This window comes from Melanerpes formicivorus, unplaced genomic scaffold (genome assembly GCF_026170545.1).
Source record: "Melanerpes formicivorus ecotype bairdi unplaced genomic scaffold, bMelFor1.0.p_v2 SCAF_3, whole genome shotgun sequence".
In the NCBI taxonomy this organism is placed as follows: Eukaryota; Metazoa; Chordata; class Aves; order Piciformes; family Picidae; genus Melanerpes; species Melanerpes formicivorus.
The window spans coordinates 33,561,091-33,574,749 of record NW_027142355.1 but is presented as its reverse complement, the minus strand read 5'-3'; the positions used below and the strand labels follow the sequence as shown (position 1 = coordinate 33,574,749).

At 43.6% G+C, this 13,659-nt stretch overlaps 1 protein-coding gene across 1 annotated transcript in view; it reads left to right on the top strand.

The window, feature by feature from the left end:
- Positions 1-204: 204 nt before the first annotated feature.
- The window catches only part of PRICKLE1 (prickle planar cell polarity protein 1), a 73,904-nt gene continuing 60,449 nt past the window's right edge, over positions 205-13,659 (top strand). Inside the window, exon 1 of the mRNA XM_068170268.1 lies at positions 205-402. The gene's annotated coding sequence lies outside the window, so the exon portion shown is untranslated. The remainder of the gene's footprint in view (positions 403-13,659) is intronic.

The following is a 13,659-nucleotide window of genomic DNA, read 5'->3' as shown; positions in this document are numbered from 1 at the left end:
AGTCCACTGAGTCCCGCCCCCGCGCCCCGCCCCGCCGGGTTTTGCGAGCCGCCGGCCGCCCTGACCCGACGGCGATTGGCGGGAGCGGTAGGCGGCAGCCAATGGGCGCGGCGGAACGCTTATGTCGCTGTCCCGGGCGCGGGGTGGTAGAGCCCCATTAGGGCGGGGAGCGGGCGTGGGGTTCAGCTACTCGCGGCAGGGCGGTGGAGGCTGCCGGCGGCAGAGGAGGCTCTCAGCGGGCGGTCCTCTCCACGGCGCTGCCGGGGATGCACGTCTTCCACCGGCGCTGACTCCGCGGGGCAGAGCTGGATACCCTCCTCCCCCAGCTGTCGATGTGACGGACCCCGCTGCCGCTAGCCACCCGGGAATACGTCTCCGTGATTCGGCTGCGCTTTGGGGAGGGTAAGTGACAGCCCCCCACGGGCAGCCCGGAGCGGTGCGGCAGGACGCCTGGCAGGTTTGGCGGGGCGCTCGCCCTAGCTGGGACCGTAGCGCTGGCGGCAGCGAAGCCCTTCCCGCGATGTCCTGCTCTGCGGGCTTCTGCGCTTCGCCCCGGGTTTGCATCGCCAGGGCGTGCCCGTACGAGCTCAGAACCGGCACTCGTCAGCGCGACTGGAGTAGCGCCGTCCTGCACGGAGTTGTTAGACGGGGGCTGCGAGCACAAGAGAACTGGGTGGGTGGGAGTGTTGTCCTGCCGAGCCCGGCGGCGGCTGTTGGGGCTGGGGGATGGCGCGGCGCCGGCTCGGTGCGCCCGGCGGAGCGGGAGGCGCGGCGGGCCGGGGCTGCCGGTCTGAATAAGGGTCCAGATGCGGGAGCTCAGCTGTCGCCTGTCAGTAGGGTGACAACTGGCCTCTCCAACCAGCTTCTGCCTTCTCCCTTGTCCTCGGCGAAGCGTCCGCTTCTGGGTGCCCTCCTGCCCCGAGACGGGGACCTCTGCGGGGGAGGGGGCGACCTCGCTCTGCCATCCCGACGGCATCTTTCCAGTTCTCGTTGTGTTACTGGGGGGGCCTCTACAGCGGCTGAGATGCAGCACACACAGACTTGGCCAAAGTGTGTGTTTGTTTTTACCTTCCTCAATGAAAAGAGCTCTGGAAGGTCGATGGACACTTCCTGAACCCCTTTTCCAGAATATTTGTTCCCTCCACGGGATTTCAGACTCCAGCAGTACCATTTATCTTCGGGTTGGGCTCAGTCTATGGCGCCTTCGTTGTGGTCTGAGCCTGGGACGGCCGGGTCTGGTCTCAGACAGGCATCTGTCATTGTCCCCCAGCAGGGTGGCCGAGTAAAGCAAAACACAGCACCCGCCGGTACCAGCGTCTCTAAATGCCATCAACTGGGGAGTCAGGAAACGCAGCGGGGAATATTTTACAAGCGCTCTGCGAAATGTTTATGCTGAGGATTTAAAGATTAACAATGCATATTCCTTACATGCTAAAAACTAAAAGGTGGCAAAAATAAAGGGTTAGCGTTACAAGCGGCGAAGTTCTGTGTTTTTGTTGGTTAGCTGGTCACTGAAGGCTTTATGCTGCATGTTTTGCATTGCATACTCAGAGTGACTACTGAGATTTTCCAGCAGACTGTGTTTCCCCCCCCAGTACATTCCCCCTTTAGCTCTAGTTACTATTTCTAAGATGGATTTTTTTCTATTACTTCTCTACAGCACAAGTATAGGACAGTGGCTAAGTTTTCATGCCAAAATGCCAGCTGGTCAGAGGGGACTTGACAACGACGAGCAGACGAGAGGAGGGGAGCAGTTTCTCTGACTGCAGTGGCAGACTTGTTTCTCACCGCAGAGCCCCGGATGAGCAGGGCTGGTGCAGTTCTGCCAACACAGTTGTCCTGTAAATCAAGGTCCACAGAGCTGCTCTCTTGCCGTATAACAAAAGGTTTTGTAATGAGTAAGCCCAGATCAGTCATATAAAAATTTTAACATAACTGGGCAAGGTGTGCGTGTGGGGACCTTACAGGGTTAATAGCTAAACTATTAAGATTGGAGTCAGATGTGGGTAAAAGCAACAGGAGAGTCTGGTTTTTCCTAATATCCTGTAGTATGATAACTCTGAAGAAGGTAATTGTTTAAAAAAAAAACCCCAAAAATCTGTTTCAATTTAAGATTTATTAAGCAGGAAGAACCTTACGTAAACATCAAAATCTTTTTCATGTTTGGAAAGGCAAGAAATGCCTAGAAATGTCATCTGAACTTAAAAGTGCCAGAATGCATATGTGCAAGAACGTTATTAATCCCATTTTCAACTAGCTTATTCTGCATCTTAGGGGGACAGGGGCATTTAACTCGGGCTTTTGGCAGAATGGCTTCTGTACTTTTTTGCTTTCCTTTCTTCCCCTCCCTCCCCCCTGCAAACAAATTCTTTCTAACATTGCACAAAACGTTTAGAATACAGCAGTAAGGGATAGCAAGTGTCTTCCAAAGAAGGAGAAATGGAGGAGGCAGGAGAGGGAAACCAGGTTTTACTTACGTATATAATAAGTTGGGAATGTAAATTTGTATATGAGGCGGAGATCTGAGGAATGACTTGGCACACTAATGACCTGGCTTTTCAGAACTTCAAGAGTTTGGTCTGTCTCCCCCTATGGTTATAATAAGAGATTAAATGCATTTGGCATATTTAATTAATTAGGATATGAAAATCAGATGACTTTTTTACTTTGTCATTCTTTTCCTGTGAAATGTTGCTATGCTAATGAACGTCTACATTTTACAGAGTAATTTAAATGGCTTTGGTCTATATTAGGGTTTTGCAGATTGCTTTGACCCTTTCTTGTGCTGCAGCCTTTGTATCCTGGCCTGAAAGTCCTTCCCCATTGTAATATAGATTTTGCATAATATATTGTCGATGGCTGCTCTACGCAGCTTGTGACAGCACAGACTGCCAGTTGCACTTAAATTTAAGGCCTCTGTTTGCTTGGATGCTGTGTCTTGTGCATTCCAGAGTTAATTGTATGTGCAGTGGTGAAGTCCATTTAAAACAAACAAACAAGCTTTTTTTTTGTTTGTTTTCTGCCATCACCTTATCTTAGAGTAAAAAGATCCCTGCTGTTTGGGTATGAAAGCATGCTCTAAAACACTACTCCTTTTTTTTCCTGGTTAAAAAGCATCATTTGTGGTTCTGGTGAAGTTGCTTTGTGATATAATACTGTACTAAAAATACTTGATTATGAGATGGGGGAATAATCACCAAGTGGCTTATGTCAATATTCAGTTTACCCCTTTGTATTAAGGCTTAAGTTTTAATGTGACCAGCACTATTTTATGCTTGTGCTGTTTAAACAGAGGTAAACTCGAGGTTAGCTCTAGTCATTGGTATATGCTTGGTGTAAGCCACGCATGCTTAGGTCCTGCTCCTGGAAATGTTTACAGAAATGAGTAGCTTTTAACTTGTGTGCTTAAATTGTTTGGATTAGGAATTGTATAATGGGAAGAACCAGCTTGCTTGGAAGGATACCGCACAACTATCGCCCATCTTTCCCCCTCCTATCTTGTGGCTGGAGAAGGAAGGGAAGAAACATATTTTGCAAGTAATGGCACACTGAAGTTGTGGCATTTCTGGCAGGCATTCCCAGATAGACTATCAGATCACAACTTACCAAAATTACACATTTTTAACAGAAACACCTCTTTGGCTGCTGGTTAAAGGATATTTCCAGCCACTGAAGCAAAACCTTCACAAGTGTTCTGCTGTAACTCTTCCTCTTTGTATTTTGCTTGTCAATATGTTGCTCTAACGACCCCATACTTATTTTGGCAGAACTGAATGAGCACGTGACTGCTTAGCACAAACTGACAGTACTTCTCAAGCATGTTCTTGTGCAAGGAGAATTGTTTTTAAATGTACAAAATGAGTGAAGTACTCAAATACAAGAGATAAGAGCCAATACAAACATTTTTAGTGTGTTTTTTTTTAATATCTGGAAATGACAGCTTTTTTGCTAGTTTACCTCTTCTTGGAACTCTGCCTGGAAGGCTAACGCCTTAAAAGTTCTTAATGTATAACCATAAGGTTGGTGACTAGCTTTTCAGGATCATTTTGAACCTATCAAGCTCAGAGTGTTTTCACTAGCTTAGTAAACCTGGAGTAGACAGTCTCTGAGGCCTTTGGAGTGGATTACACATCAACAAAAGCCAGAACTCTTATTTCAGTTGTTCCGTACCGAAGTAAGGCGCTCCTGTCTAAGGTTGGTGTTTGAAACATTGATTTATATCACCTGATAGCTCTTACTGTTCTGCCTTGTGTGCTTTTTGCCTTCGTTTTCCTTCTCTTAGACCCTCCTCCCTACTGCCTTGTTGGCCATAAAGTGGTAAGAATATTATGGAGTGTGCTTGTAGGTTTATATCTATAAGAGTTTTATTCAGTTCTTCTCTTTTATCTAAGCACAGGTCCCACAGCTTGCAATTACTGTCTTTGACTTTAACAATCCTGGTTTTTTGGAATGTTTCCAGTTACACACAATATTAGCTTCATGGAGCAGCTGTGTGCCAAAAAAGTATTTCCAACTGCCATCCAAATATTGAAATATGATTGCTTTCCTTTTATTTAAAGTAAATTTTGTTTTCTCTGATGTTTTTATAGCCAGCTTTTTGAGCTCGTTGCCTTCTAATCCTGCATTAGGTAGCTCCAATCTAAAGAACACATGATTCCAGAGCTAGGCTTCTCTGAAGGCAATGTGCCAAATCCATACCTAGTGTTTGTGTTAATGTGGTGTATAGGAAAACTAACTTCTCAGTGGATTTGATGAGTGATTTGTGTAATTACAACCAGCATGATTAAAAACAATCTGCATGTCTATATCACGATGCTTATAATAAAATTAACACACTTTTTAAGCAGGATGATGTTAGTCCCTTAAATTTTCTTGAAGGAGTCTTCATTATCCAAACATCTTCATTTCTGAAGGTATTTGAGTGTTTTAAAAAGAAAGTAAGAACCTGGGTGTAGCTGTGAGTATGGCAATGCAGGCTTCCCATGACATTGCATGGTAGGACTCTTGCATCCTCATGTTCTCTTCTCTTGCCAGTGTGAAAAATAAATGGAAAAAATCCACATCAAGAATTGTGCAATTGAATCTTCAAACTTCTTTAGGCAGATACTGCTATACTGCCCTCAGAGCAGGCATCTCTTCTGTCTTCCCATGTTCCTCATTGGAGCATTGTGAACCATATCTGGCCAAGTGCTATAATTGTTCGGCTTTACCCGTTTTACCCTCCATAATCTTCTCCTTATCAAAGTACTCCTGTGACAGGGATAGACTAGGGCAAGAGGCTCTGCCCAGGCACTCTTGCTCAACCTGTCAAGCACATGGGCTAGTTGGACACTGCCCTCACCCATGGCCCATTTCTGTAGTGACAGAAACGCATAACCATGGCACAAATTGAAAGCCTCCTTACACTTTCAAGTGTGGATCAACTTGTCTAGCCATGGTAAAAGGTTGTTTTCAAGTGTGTTCAAAATTAGTGCATGATTAGTGAAGATGATTTTAAAGATCTCTTTTTGTAATCAGCTGTTACAGTTAATCACCCAGAAGTTCAACACTGTTTATATAAAAAAAGAAATTGGCTGTGTTTGTGTGCATACTTCAGGACTACCTTATTTTTTACTTTAGTTTAGCCTCCTTGCAGCTATCAGTGCGTTTTGTAGGAAAAATAAAAGCTTCACAGACTTGACGTGACTCCTCAAAGTGTGAATATTTATATACTTTAAAAAGAATTCTATGAAGTCATTGAAGAAATGTCTGAACCTAATATATTTGCATCTATGCATACAGACTTCTAAATGAATTAAGCTGAGTCTAAAACCTCACTGGTGAATTGCAGATGTCTTCTACAAAAGTATACATATGGCTTTCTGAGAGCTTTGAACTGTTTTCTCATGCTTTGCTCATCAGAAAGATCATATGGAGAACTTCATTGTGAACTTCATTTTTTTTTCAGTCTTGTTTGCAAAGCATGGTTGATCTCTGTGATAAATATTGAGTTTTCATTCATCCTAGGACCGAAATGACTTTGTTCAGTGCATATGGAATATGGGAATAAGATACACAGAAGATATGTTTATATTTAACAAAATTAATAGTATAAAGCGAGTGCAGAAGAACTTATAAGCCTAAACAGCTTGGTGGGCCAATAGCCAACAAATGTCTTAGAGTACTGCCAAGCATGTAAAAACCAGACCAGGCTCTCATCTGTACTGAGGTACTGGGAAAAGTATGTAACTTCCAGCCCGATAAAGATATTGTTACTCAGGATGTATCTTGGTTCTGTTCTCTTGGCAGCATACTGTATGTTTGGATTTCAACAGGTATCTACTAGGAGGTATTACTAATACTCAGGAGAGGAGTTGCCTAAAAAGGCAATCAGTTGTGTTATGGCAGGTCTTCTCTGCAGTCAGAGTATGGGTCCCCTCTTGCAGAGCATTGGCTTCCAGTTAGGAAACTGGGGAAGGGACCTGTCCACTAGGCTGAGGCAGAAGAGAATCTCCACAGAATAAGAAAGCCATACATATTGCTTTCTGTTCAGACGTGAGCTGCCAAAAGACTGTGGAAGCATTCACAGTGAAGGATGCTGCCACATGGGTTAGTGAGCTGAATGGTTGATTTAGCTGTTTGTGAATCCAGCAAACATCAAGCTTTACCCACTGACCTTTTGCACAGACAATCTGCTTAGATAGTTTTCACAGGGGATTTCAGGTTGTGTGAAGTTGTAGTTCAGTGGTCCAGGCTAATAGCCCATTTCTTTCTCTGTGTATGATTTCAGTTACATAAAACTGTTGATTTCATGCAAGAACAGCTCTTGGGGTTTTAGAGTAGTTGCTAATATATTGAACTTGAGCAATGCAGGTATTTGATTGAAGTGACCACAGTGACAAGCAGGCATCTGCTTCACTGCTGCAGATTTATTGCTTTTCACCTTCCTCTGCAAAGTCTCGCCTGACACTTCTGAATCTGCCACCTCTTAGGCTGTAAATTTGATAAGTTAGCTTTTAATGCCTGCTGTCTGTCTTGTATTATAGCTGTTTATAAACCTTTTTTTTTTTGCATATTAGTTGTATCTTATTAGCCTGGAGCCGATGCTGTAAAGAGGTACTGATAGGACAAGACTCTGTGGTATAGTGTCGCAAAGGTATACTAGGTAGCCTTATTTTAGGAAATGAGGTGATACCAGGCTCCTGTTCATTTAAGGCTTTTAGTAATATTACTTAAACTTTGATGTGTAAGTCTGTTCAGCATTCAAATACTAACTCTGAACCACTCAAAACTGATATTCAAGGACATATGCATTTGTTCTTGGGTCTCTTTCCACCTTCTCATAGTCTCTGGGAGGTGACTAATGCTTTGAAAGAAGAGATCTCATGAAAATCAGCAGGTATATCTTGAATTATGCAACACTTTTTCCACAGGCAGAAGTCATCTTGCTTTGTGCAGTTCTGTGCATTTACTTTATTCCTGTGTTGTCATGTACTAAATCAGCCAATATTTAATGCAATTGTGAGAAGAGACTAGACTTGTTTTTAAAAGGAAGCTGCCAGCATGTCTTCCCACTGGAGTGCAGTAAAGGACTTAAAAACCAGTATGTGAGCGACCCTGTTTATGCACATGAGTGAAGGTGGGGGATAGGCATTCCCAAACAGGCAGTTGCAGTAATACTCTGTCATTGTAGGATTCTGAATATGAATTACTTCAGTCTTGCATTCCTATGACACATAAACCTGACAAACCAACAAAATATGTCCATATCCCATCTGTAAAATGCTTGAGCTATTTTCCTTCTGCTACTGCTTTGTTGTGCTGGCACAGCTTGATTAGGGATGTGGAAATGGTTTAAAATATCTGTGGACTTACAGAGTTTCTTGCTTTTAAGTGAGCTTCCCAAATCAGTGCAATGACTGTGTTAGTGTGCAGAGTTGCTTACCAGGGTGATGAAAGAGGAGCTCCTTAATATGTGCTGCTACCCCAAAACATAAACCATAAAGCTGTAGCTTCTGTTGTGCCACAGGCTCAAACCATGAAGTGTTTTTGTGACCAATAAATCATTCAGTACTTTGAGTTCCAGTCACAAGTGTTGCTCTTTGTAACTACTGCAGTACTAGTTGGATGATCCTGAAGGGTTTTGGAAGATCATCTATTTAAGCTTGGGTGTGAGTGATGGCTAGGCACCATTCCCTGTGATTAATGTAGTTCAGACCTTTCTCCCTATCCCTCACTTCCCAGTTTTGGGGAATGGAAAGTCCGTGCCTTTCACAAAGAAAATGGCCTGCTCATCACTTTATAGAATAATTGTAGGAAAATACTAATCAGTTCTGTCTAGGGGGAGAGGGAAGAAAGTGCAATATTTCTTTCTAATATTTTAAAGACAGCAGAATGACTGGGCTCCTGATTTCTTAATACCAATCCTACGGCTTCCAAAAAAAACCCTGCATAAGCTGCAAGTTCCCCACCACCACCCCCAGCTAGAGCCTCTTTGCCTGCCTTCACTTGTGTACTCTGTCGGTTTCACAGTTCATATACTTGTGGGTTTTTTTTAAATCTCCCCCTGCACTCTGGTGGGAAACATGTCTGCTGTTTCCTTTCAAACACACAAGGCTTGATTCTCCTCTCACAATGGCATAAATTGTGAAGAACTCTACTTGAAATCAATGGAAGTAAAGACATGTGAAATGGGGTGAGAGAAGAGCCCAGCCTCTGGTTTCTATTTTTAAGTGAGTCTGGTTAACCTAAAATTGTTCAATGTGCCACTGTGACTTCAGTTTGTAGATATCAGTTGCTATGCTTGTTTCTTTTCATACATAATCTTTCATTTTCATATATAATACATTACAGCTAGTAACCCTAATCATGATGCACATTTCTCTGATATAATATCTTAGCACTACTACATCAGCAATATGCATGGTAAAGTACTTACTTTACTAGTGTAGGATCCTGCAAAAAGTCTGGGTTGTAGCTGTATTCCTGTGCAAGTCCCAACAGAGAGAAGGTTGGATTTGCTCTATTCATGCAGCTTAAACTTCCTTTGTGGTGTTGGGGTTTTTGTGTTTTGATTGGTTGTTTGTTTTTGGGTTTTTTTTTTCCTTGAGTAATTCTGATTTGTGAAACTTCTTCCTCATTATCCAGGTTTAAGATACTAATTCTACATAAAACTTTCTTGGTTATTGGGTTTTTCTGTGCTTTTAAAGTGTTCAGCTCCATTCTTGTGTTCTGTACATGTACAGGAACTTACTTTAACTTCAAATTTCCTCTGAGCAGCTTGGCAATAAACCTCGAATATCCACATACAATTTCTGCCATTGCATAGGGTTTGGTGGTTGCTCACATTTGTTTATTTTTTTGGCAATGGATTATGGTCCTTAATTACCATCAGTAGTCAAATAACTGAATGAGATTATACAGCAGCGCTGTAAAAACTGTTCATGCTAGCTGTGATCTGTAGATGTGTAGATATCTTTGAAAACAGTCACCTCATTCATTAGCCAGTGCAACAGACTCCAACTTTACCACTATTTAGCTTTTTAAATTAATGCAGCATTCTCTACTTAACTGAAACATTGCTTTGACTGCCTCTGTTTATAGTTTAAAGAAATAACATGACATAGGTGACTCTTGTAACGTATTCTAACTTGGAGTAGGTCTATTGGCTTATTCAAATGTTTGTTTTCTGCTTGAATAGCGAATCACTTTAAACTTGAAGAATGTGACAGGCTTAGTATATCGCTTCAATTTTATCTCTAACTTGATTATGGTGAAAGTGAAATCCCTGTGGTGCTTAGCTTCTTATGATGTTCATTCCTCAAGCTTTCCCTTTCAACTTTAATCCCCTGCCCTCCCAAAAAGTCAAGAGGCTGCTTAGCTAGTATGTGGTGGCCTTATGTATCAGTAGAAGTATCAGGGACAGAAGTTGTCACAGAAGTGGTCTACAGGGTTGTAGTGTTCCAGACTTCCATCTTCCCAGCCACAGAGGTGATGAACAACAAGGCTTCTGACCTCTTGATCATAGCTGTTAATGCCAATAGCAAGTTCTCCCTTGTCTCTTCTAGGTTTTGCATTACCTACCATGGGGAAAAATAAAGCATTTGAGGTACAGCTACAGTCATTTTACTATGATAAATCAACTAACTGTGGCTTTTTGATTACATAGAATTACATAGAATTTGATGATGGAGACTAAACCATGGTGTGGTGTTCACTGCTGTTGTGAACTGCTATGATTGTGTGCAGTAGTGCTTGCCTGTAGCTGATGTGAAGAGTGGTGAGGGCAGAGAAGGATGTATGATAGGGATACATACAGTTGTTACTCAAGCTCTTCTCAGCTGGGAGCTGAATGCTTCTCAGCTTTTTTCTGGTTGAGCAGTCCTTGTTGTTGAGAAGGGAACTGAAAGCCTTCTGAATGCGGAGCTGTGCAGGGGTCTTCCTGGTGTCAGGTTTTACTCATTTTCAATCTTGCAGCTTTGAGACTTATTCTATCATAACATTTTCTGGAGCATTTTGAAGCCCTCTAGAGTTGTGGAGGCTGCAGTGCGTGTTGGGAAGAGAAACTACTGCTGGGAGTATTTTCAAAGCATAACATCTGGTTGCAAAAGTCATCTTTTGCATGAGAGAAACAAAAAGGTGCTGTGGCTAAATTATAATATCTGGGGAAAATCAGTCTCTGCTGCAAATGGGTATATATAGCAAGTTTCAAAATAGGCTGATATCTTTGCCAAGCAATATGAAGCACCTTAGTTTCATGGACTAAGCAGCTTCCACTGAAAAAGGTAGGGGTATAGAAAAGCAAGCTTCTGGTTCTTTGTTGGCTGTAGTGGTTGACAACTAGTCAAAGACAACATTGTGTAAAAAGGTTGGTGACTAAATGTCCCTGAAGACCCTGAAATAACTTTCTGCCTGTTGTGAAACTGATGACATGAGACTTGTCCTCAGGAAATGGGGATGGATTTGGAGCTCCACAACTTGAACTTCTTCATAGACAGTTTTGAGGAGTTGTCACCACAAAATACAGAGCTGAAGATGCAACCTTCTGCAGGACATAAACCTGTTTTGGAAGTAGCAATAAACACAATTTTAGGAATCAGTCTTCTAATAAATAATTCCAGAGCCATTTGCTTGCAGTCTTGCTTTGGGTGTAGGTCTCCTAAAACCTCTGACTACTGAATAGTTTACTATGTACCTATGCCAGGCATCTCTAAAAGCTAACTTTTTCTCACACACATGCTTTCTGACAAGAGACCTCTGACAGATGCATGGCACCCATGTCTTCTGTGGCAATAAGCAAAAAAATGTATGAGATAAGGAATGTCAATTGATAACTCATGGGCAATCCTTCCATTCCATTACAGGTCTGTGTCATGGTGTATGCTCTAAGAAAACATCTAAAACTCTTTCAGAATATGCATGGGTTAAGGACAAGTGGAGGGAAAATAAAGCAACGTTTTAAGTTTCATCAGGCTCTAAGTCTTTATCTGATTTTTGTCTTGTTTAACGAAGGTAAAAATCATTAAAAATGGATACATTGTAGAAGGGTATATTTATTGACATCCTTCTAAAATTACTATTTTAAGATAAATTTGTAATATTGGTGTCTAATAACATTCTGTTATCCTTTTGGTTTTTTTTCTGTTGGCCTTTTTTAGTTGTTTCTTTGGTTGGTTTTGTTTTGTGTGGTGGGTTTTTTTTTCCCCCAGACCAGTCCCAGCCCACAACTATAAAGTAGTTTGTTCAGCAGCACTTTAGGGAATAAAATGAGTATCAGGAGGACACACTGCAAAACAGTTATCTCTGACTATCTGACCAAAGTATGCACATAGCTTGGTACACCTATGAGTTTGGCACTTCAGTAAAACACCTCAGATGTGAGCCTGTGTGTACTTTCTGCACACCTCATGCAACAGATACACACCAAGGACACTTTTTAAGGCCAAGATACACATCTTCAAAACTGAAGTGTCTCTGTAGCTGCTGGGCCAGCATTGGAAGGTGTGTTACTGTTGTAGAGGGCATAGCATACCTGCCTGAGAAGGTGTTGGGGGATTTTGAGTCAGTGCTGTGCTAGCTATCTGCAAGAGAAATGATTGTGAGTAGTCACCTTGAAATTAAGGACAGTCCTGGACATTTTCACTTAAATACTGAAATGTGGAGTTTGAGCTCTAACTGCATCTCTGAAAGACACCCAGGCTTGGTGTAACGGAGCCTGCCTGGGCTCTCCTGTAGCTGGTGCCTCCAGGGAAAGGCTTGAGGCAGGGCATTGCAGCCGGGAGGGCAGCAGCCACATCTCATCAGGCAAGCACAGGCTCCAAGATGGCAGAAGATACGCTAGTTGACTGCTGGGGTATGCAAAGCTCATAACTTGTGCTCTTAGGGCTTTGTCCTCTTAATTTCGTGTGTGGGTTTCACGGTCCTAGTGGAAAACCGCCATGTACTCTGCTGTCTTCACCTGGGAGAAGGGCGATGGACTTCCATCCACGGAGCTGGTGCGGCTAGTGACGGCGGCTTCAGCCGAATGAAAGGTCGATGAATGACAGAGCGTGTTTCCCCGGACACCTCCGCTTGGGTCCGGTCGAGGCAGGAGCGGGGGGTTCCCTCCGCCTCGCTGCTCCCGGCTCCGGCGGCAGAACGAGCGGCTGCGGGAGCGGTGTGCGGAGTCTCCGCGCCGCTAGGTGGCGCGCGTGGGCCGGCGGTGAGAGCTGAGCCGGGCGCCGGGGGCGGCCGGAGTGGCGCAAGGCCCCGGGGCCAGGCTGTCCAGGCGCTGTGGTAAGCTGCTCCCGCGGCCTTGCCGGAGGAGCCGTTAGAAGCAGCGCTGGGTGCCAGGAAACGAGGCTGTGCTTGTTTCAACTGTACTCTGTGGCGCTGGAAGAGCTGCCTGACTGTATTCCAAGGCTTGTTTGCAGTGACACTGAGACCAAAATAAAAGTAGTGTGCTTTTTTTTCTTTTTTTTTTTTTTTTTCCCATTTCTCACACATTGTTATAATTCTACTTGAAGTGAGTGAAATAAATAGATTTGAAGGACAGATGGCAACCTGCCACTGTAAAAAGAGGACTTGCTATTTTTTTCCACTCCTTTGCTTGAGGTGTCCCTGTGTTAATCTGGCACTGTCCAAAATTGTGCTGAAACCCAGACGAAAACAGAACAAACAGAATAGAATAAACCAGGTTGGAAGAGACCTTCGAGATCACTGTGTCAAACCCATCATCCAACACCACCTAATCAACTAAACTGTGGCACTGAGCACCCCATCAAGCCCCCTCCTAAACACCTCCAGTGATGGTGACTCCACCACCTCCCCGGGCAGCACATTTGAATGGGCAATCACTCTCTCTATGAAGCATTTCTTCCTAACATCCAGTCTAAACCTCCCCTGGTGCAGCTTGAGACTGTGTCCTCTTGTTCTGGTGCTGGCTGCCTGGGAGAAGAGACCAACCCCCACCTGTCTACAACCTCCCTTCAGGTAGTTGTAGAGAGCAATAAGGTCTTCCCTGAGCCTCCTCTTCTCCAGGCTAAGACTTGAAGGTCCCAGCCGATATGCTCAGAGGTATCTTTAGGTGTACATCTTTTAGGAGTGATAGCCTGCATCCTGTTTTCTGTCAGTGTAAAATGTGGCAGAAAACCTAGCTTTGTAGGTAAAACGGGGGAATGTGAAGTGAAATGAAGCCTTTGG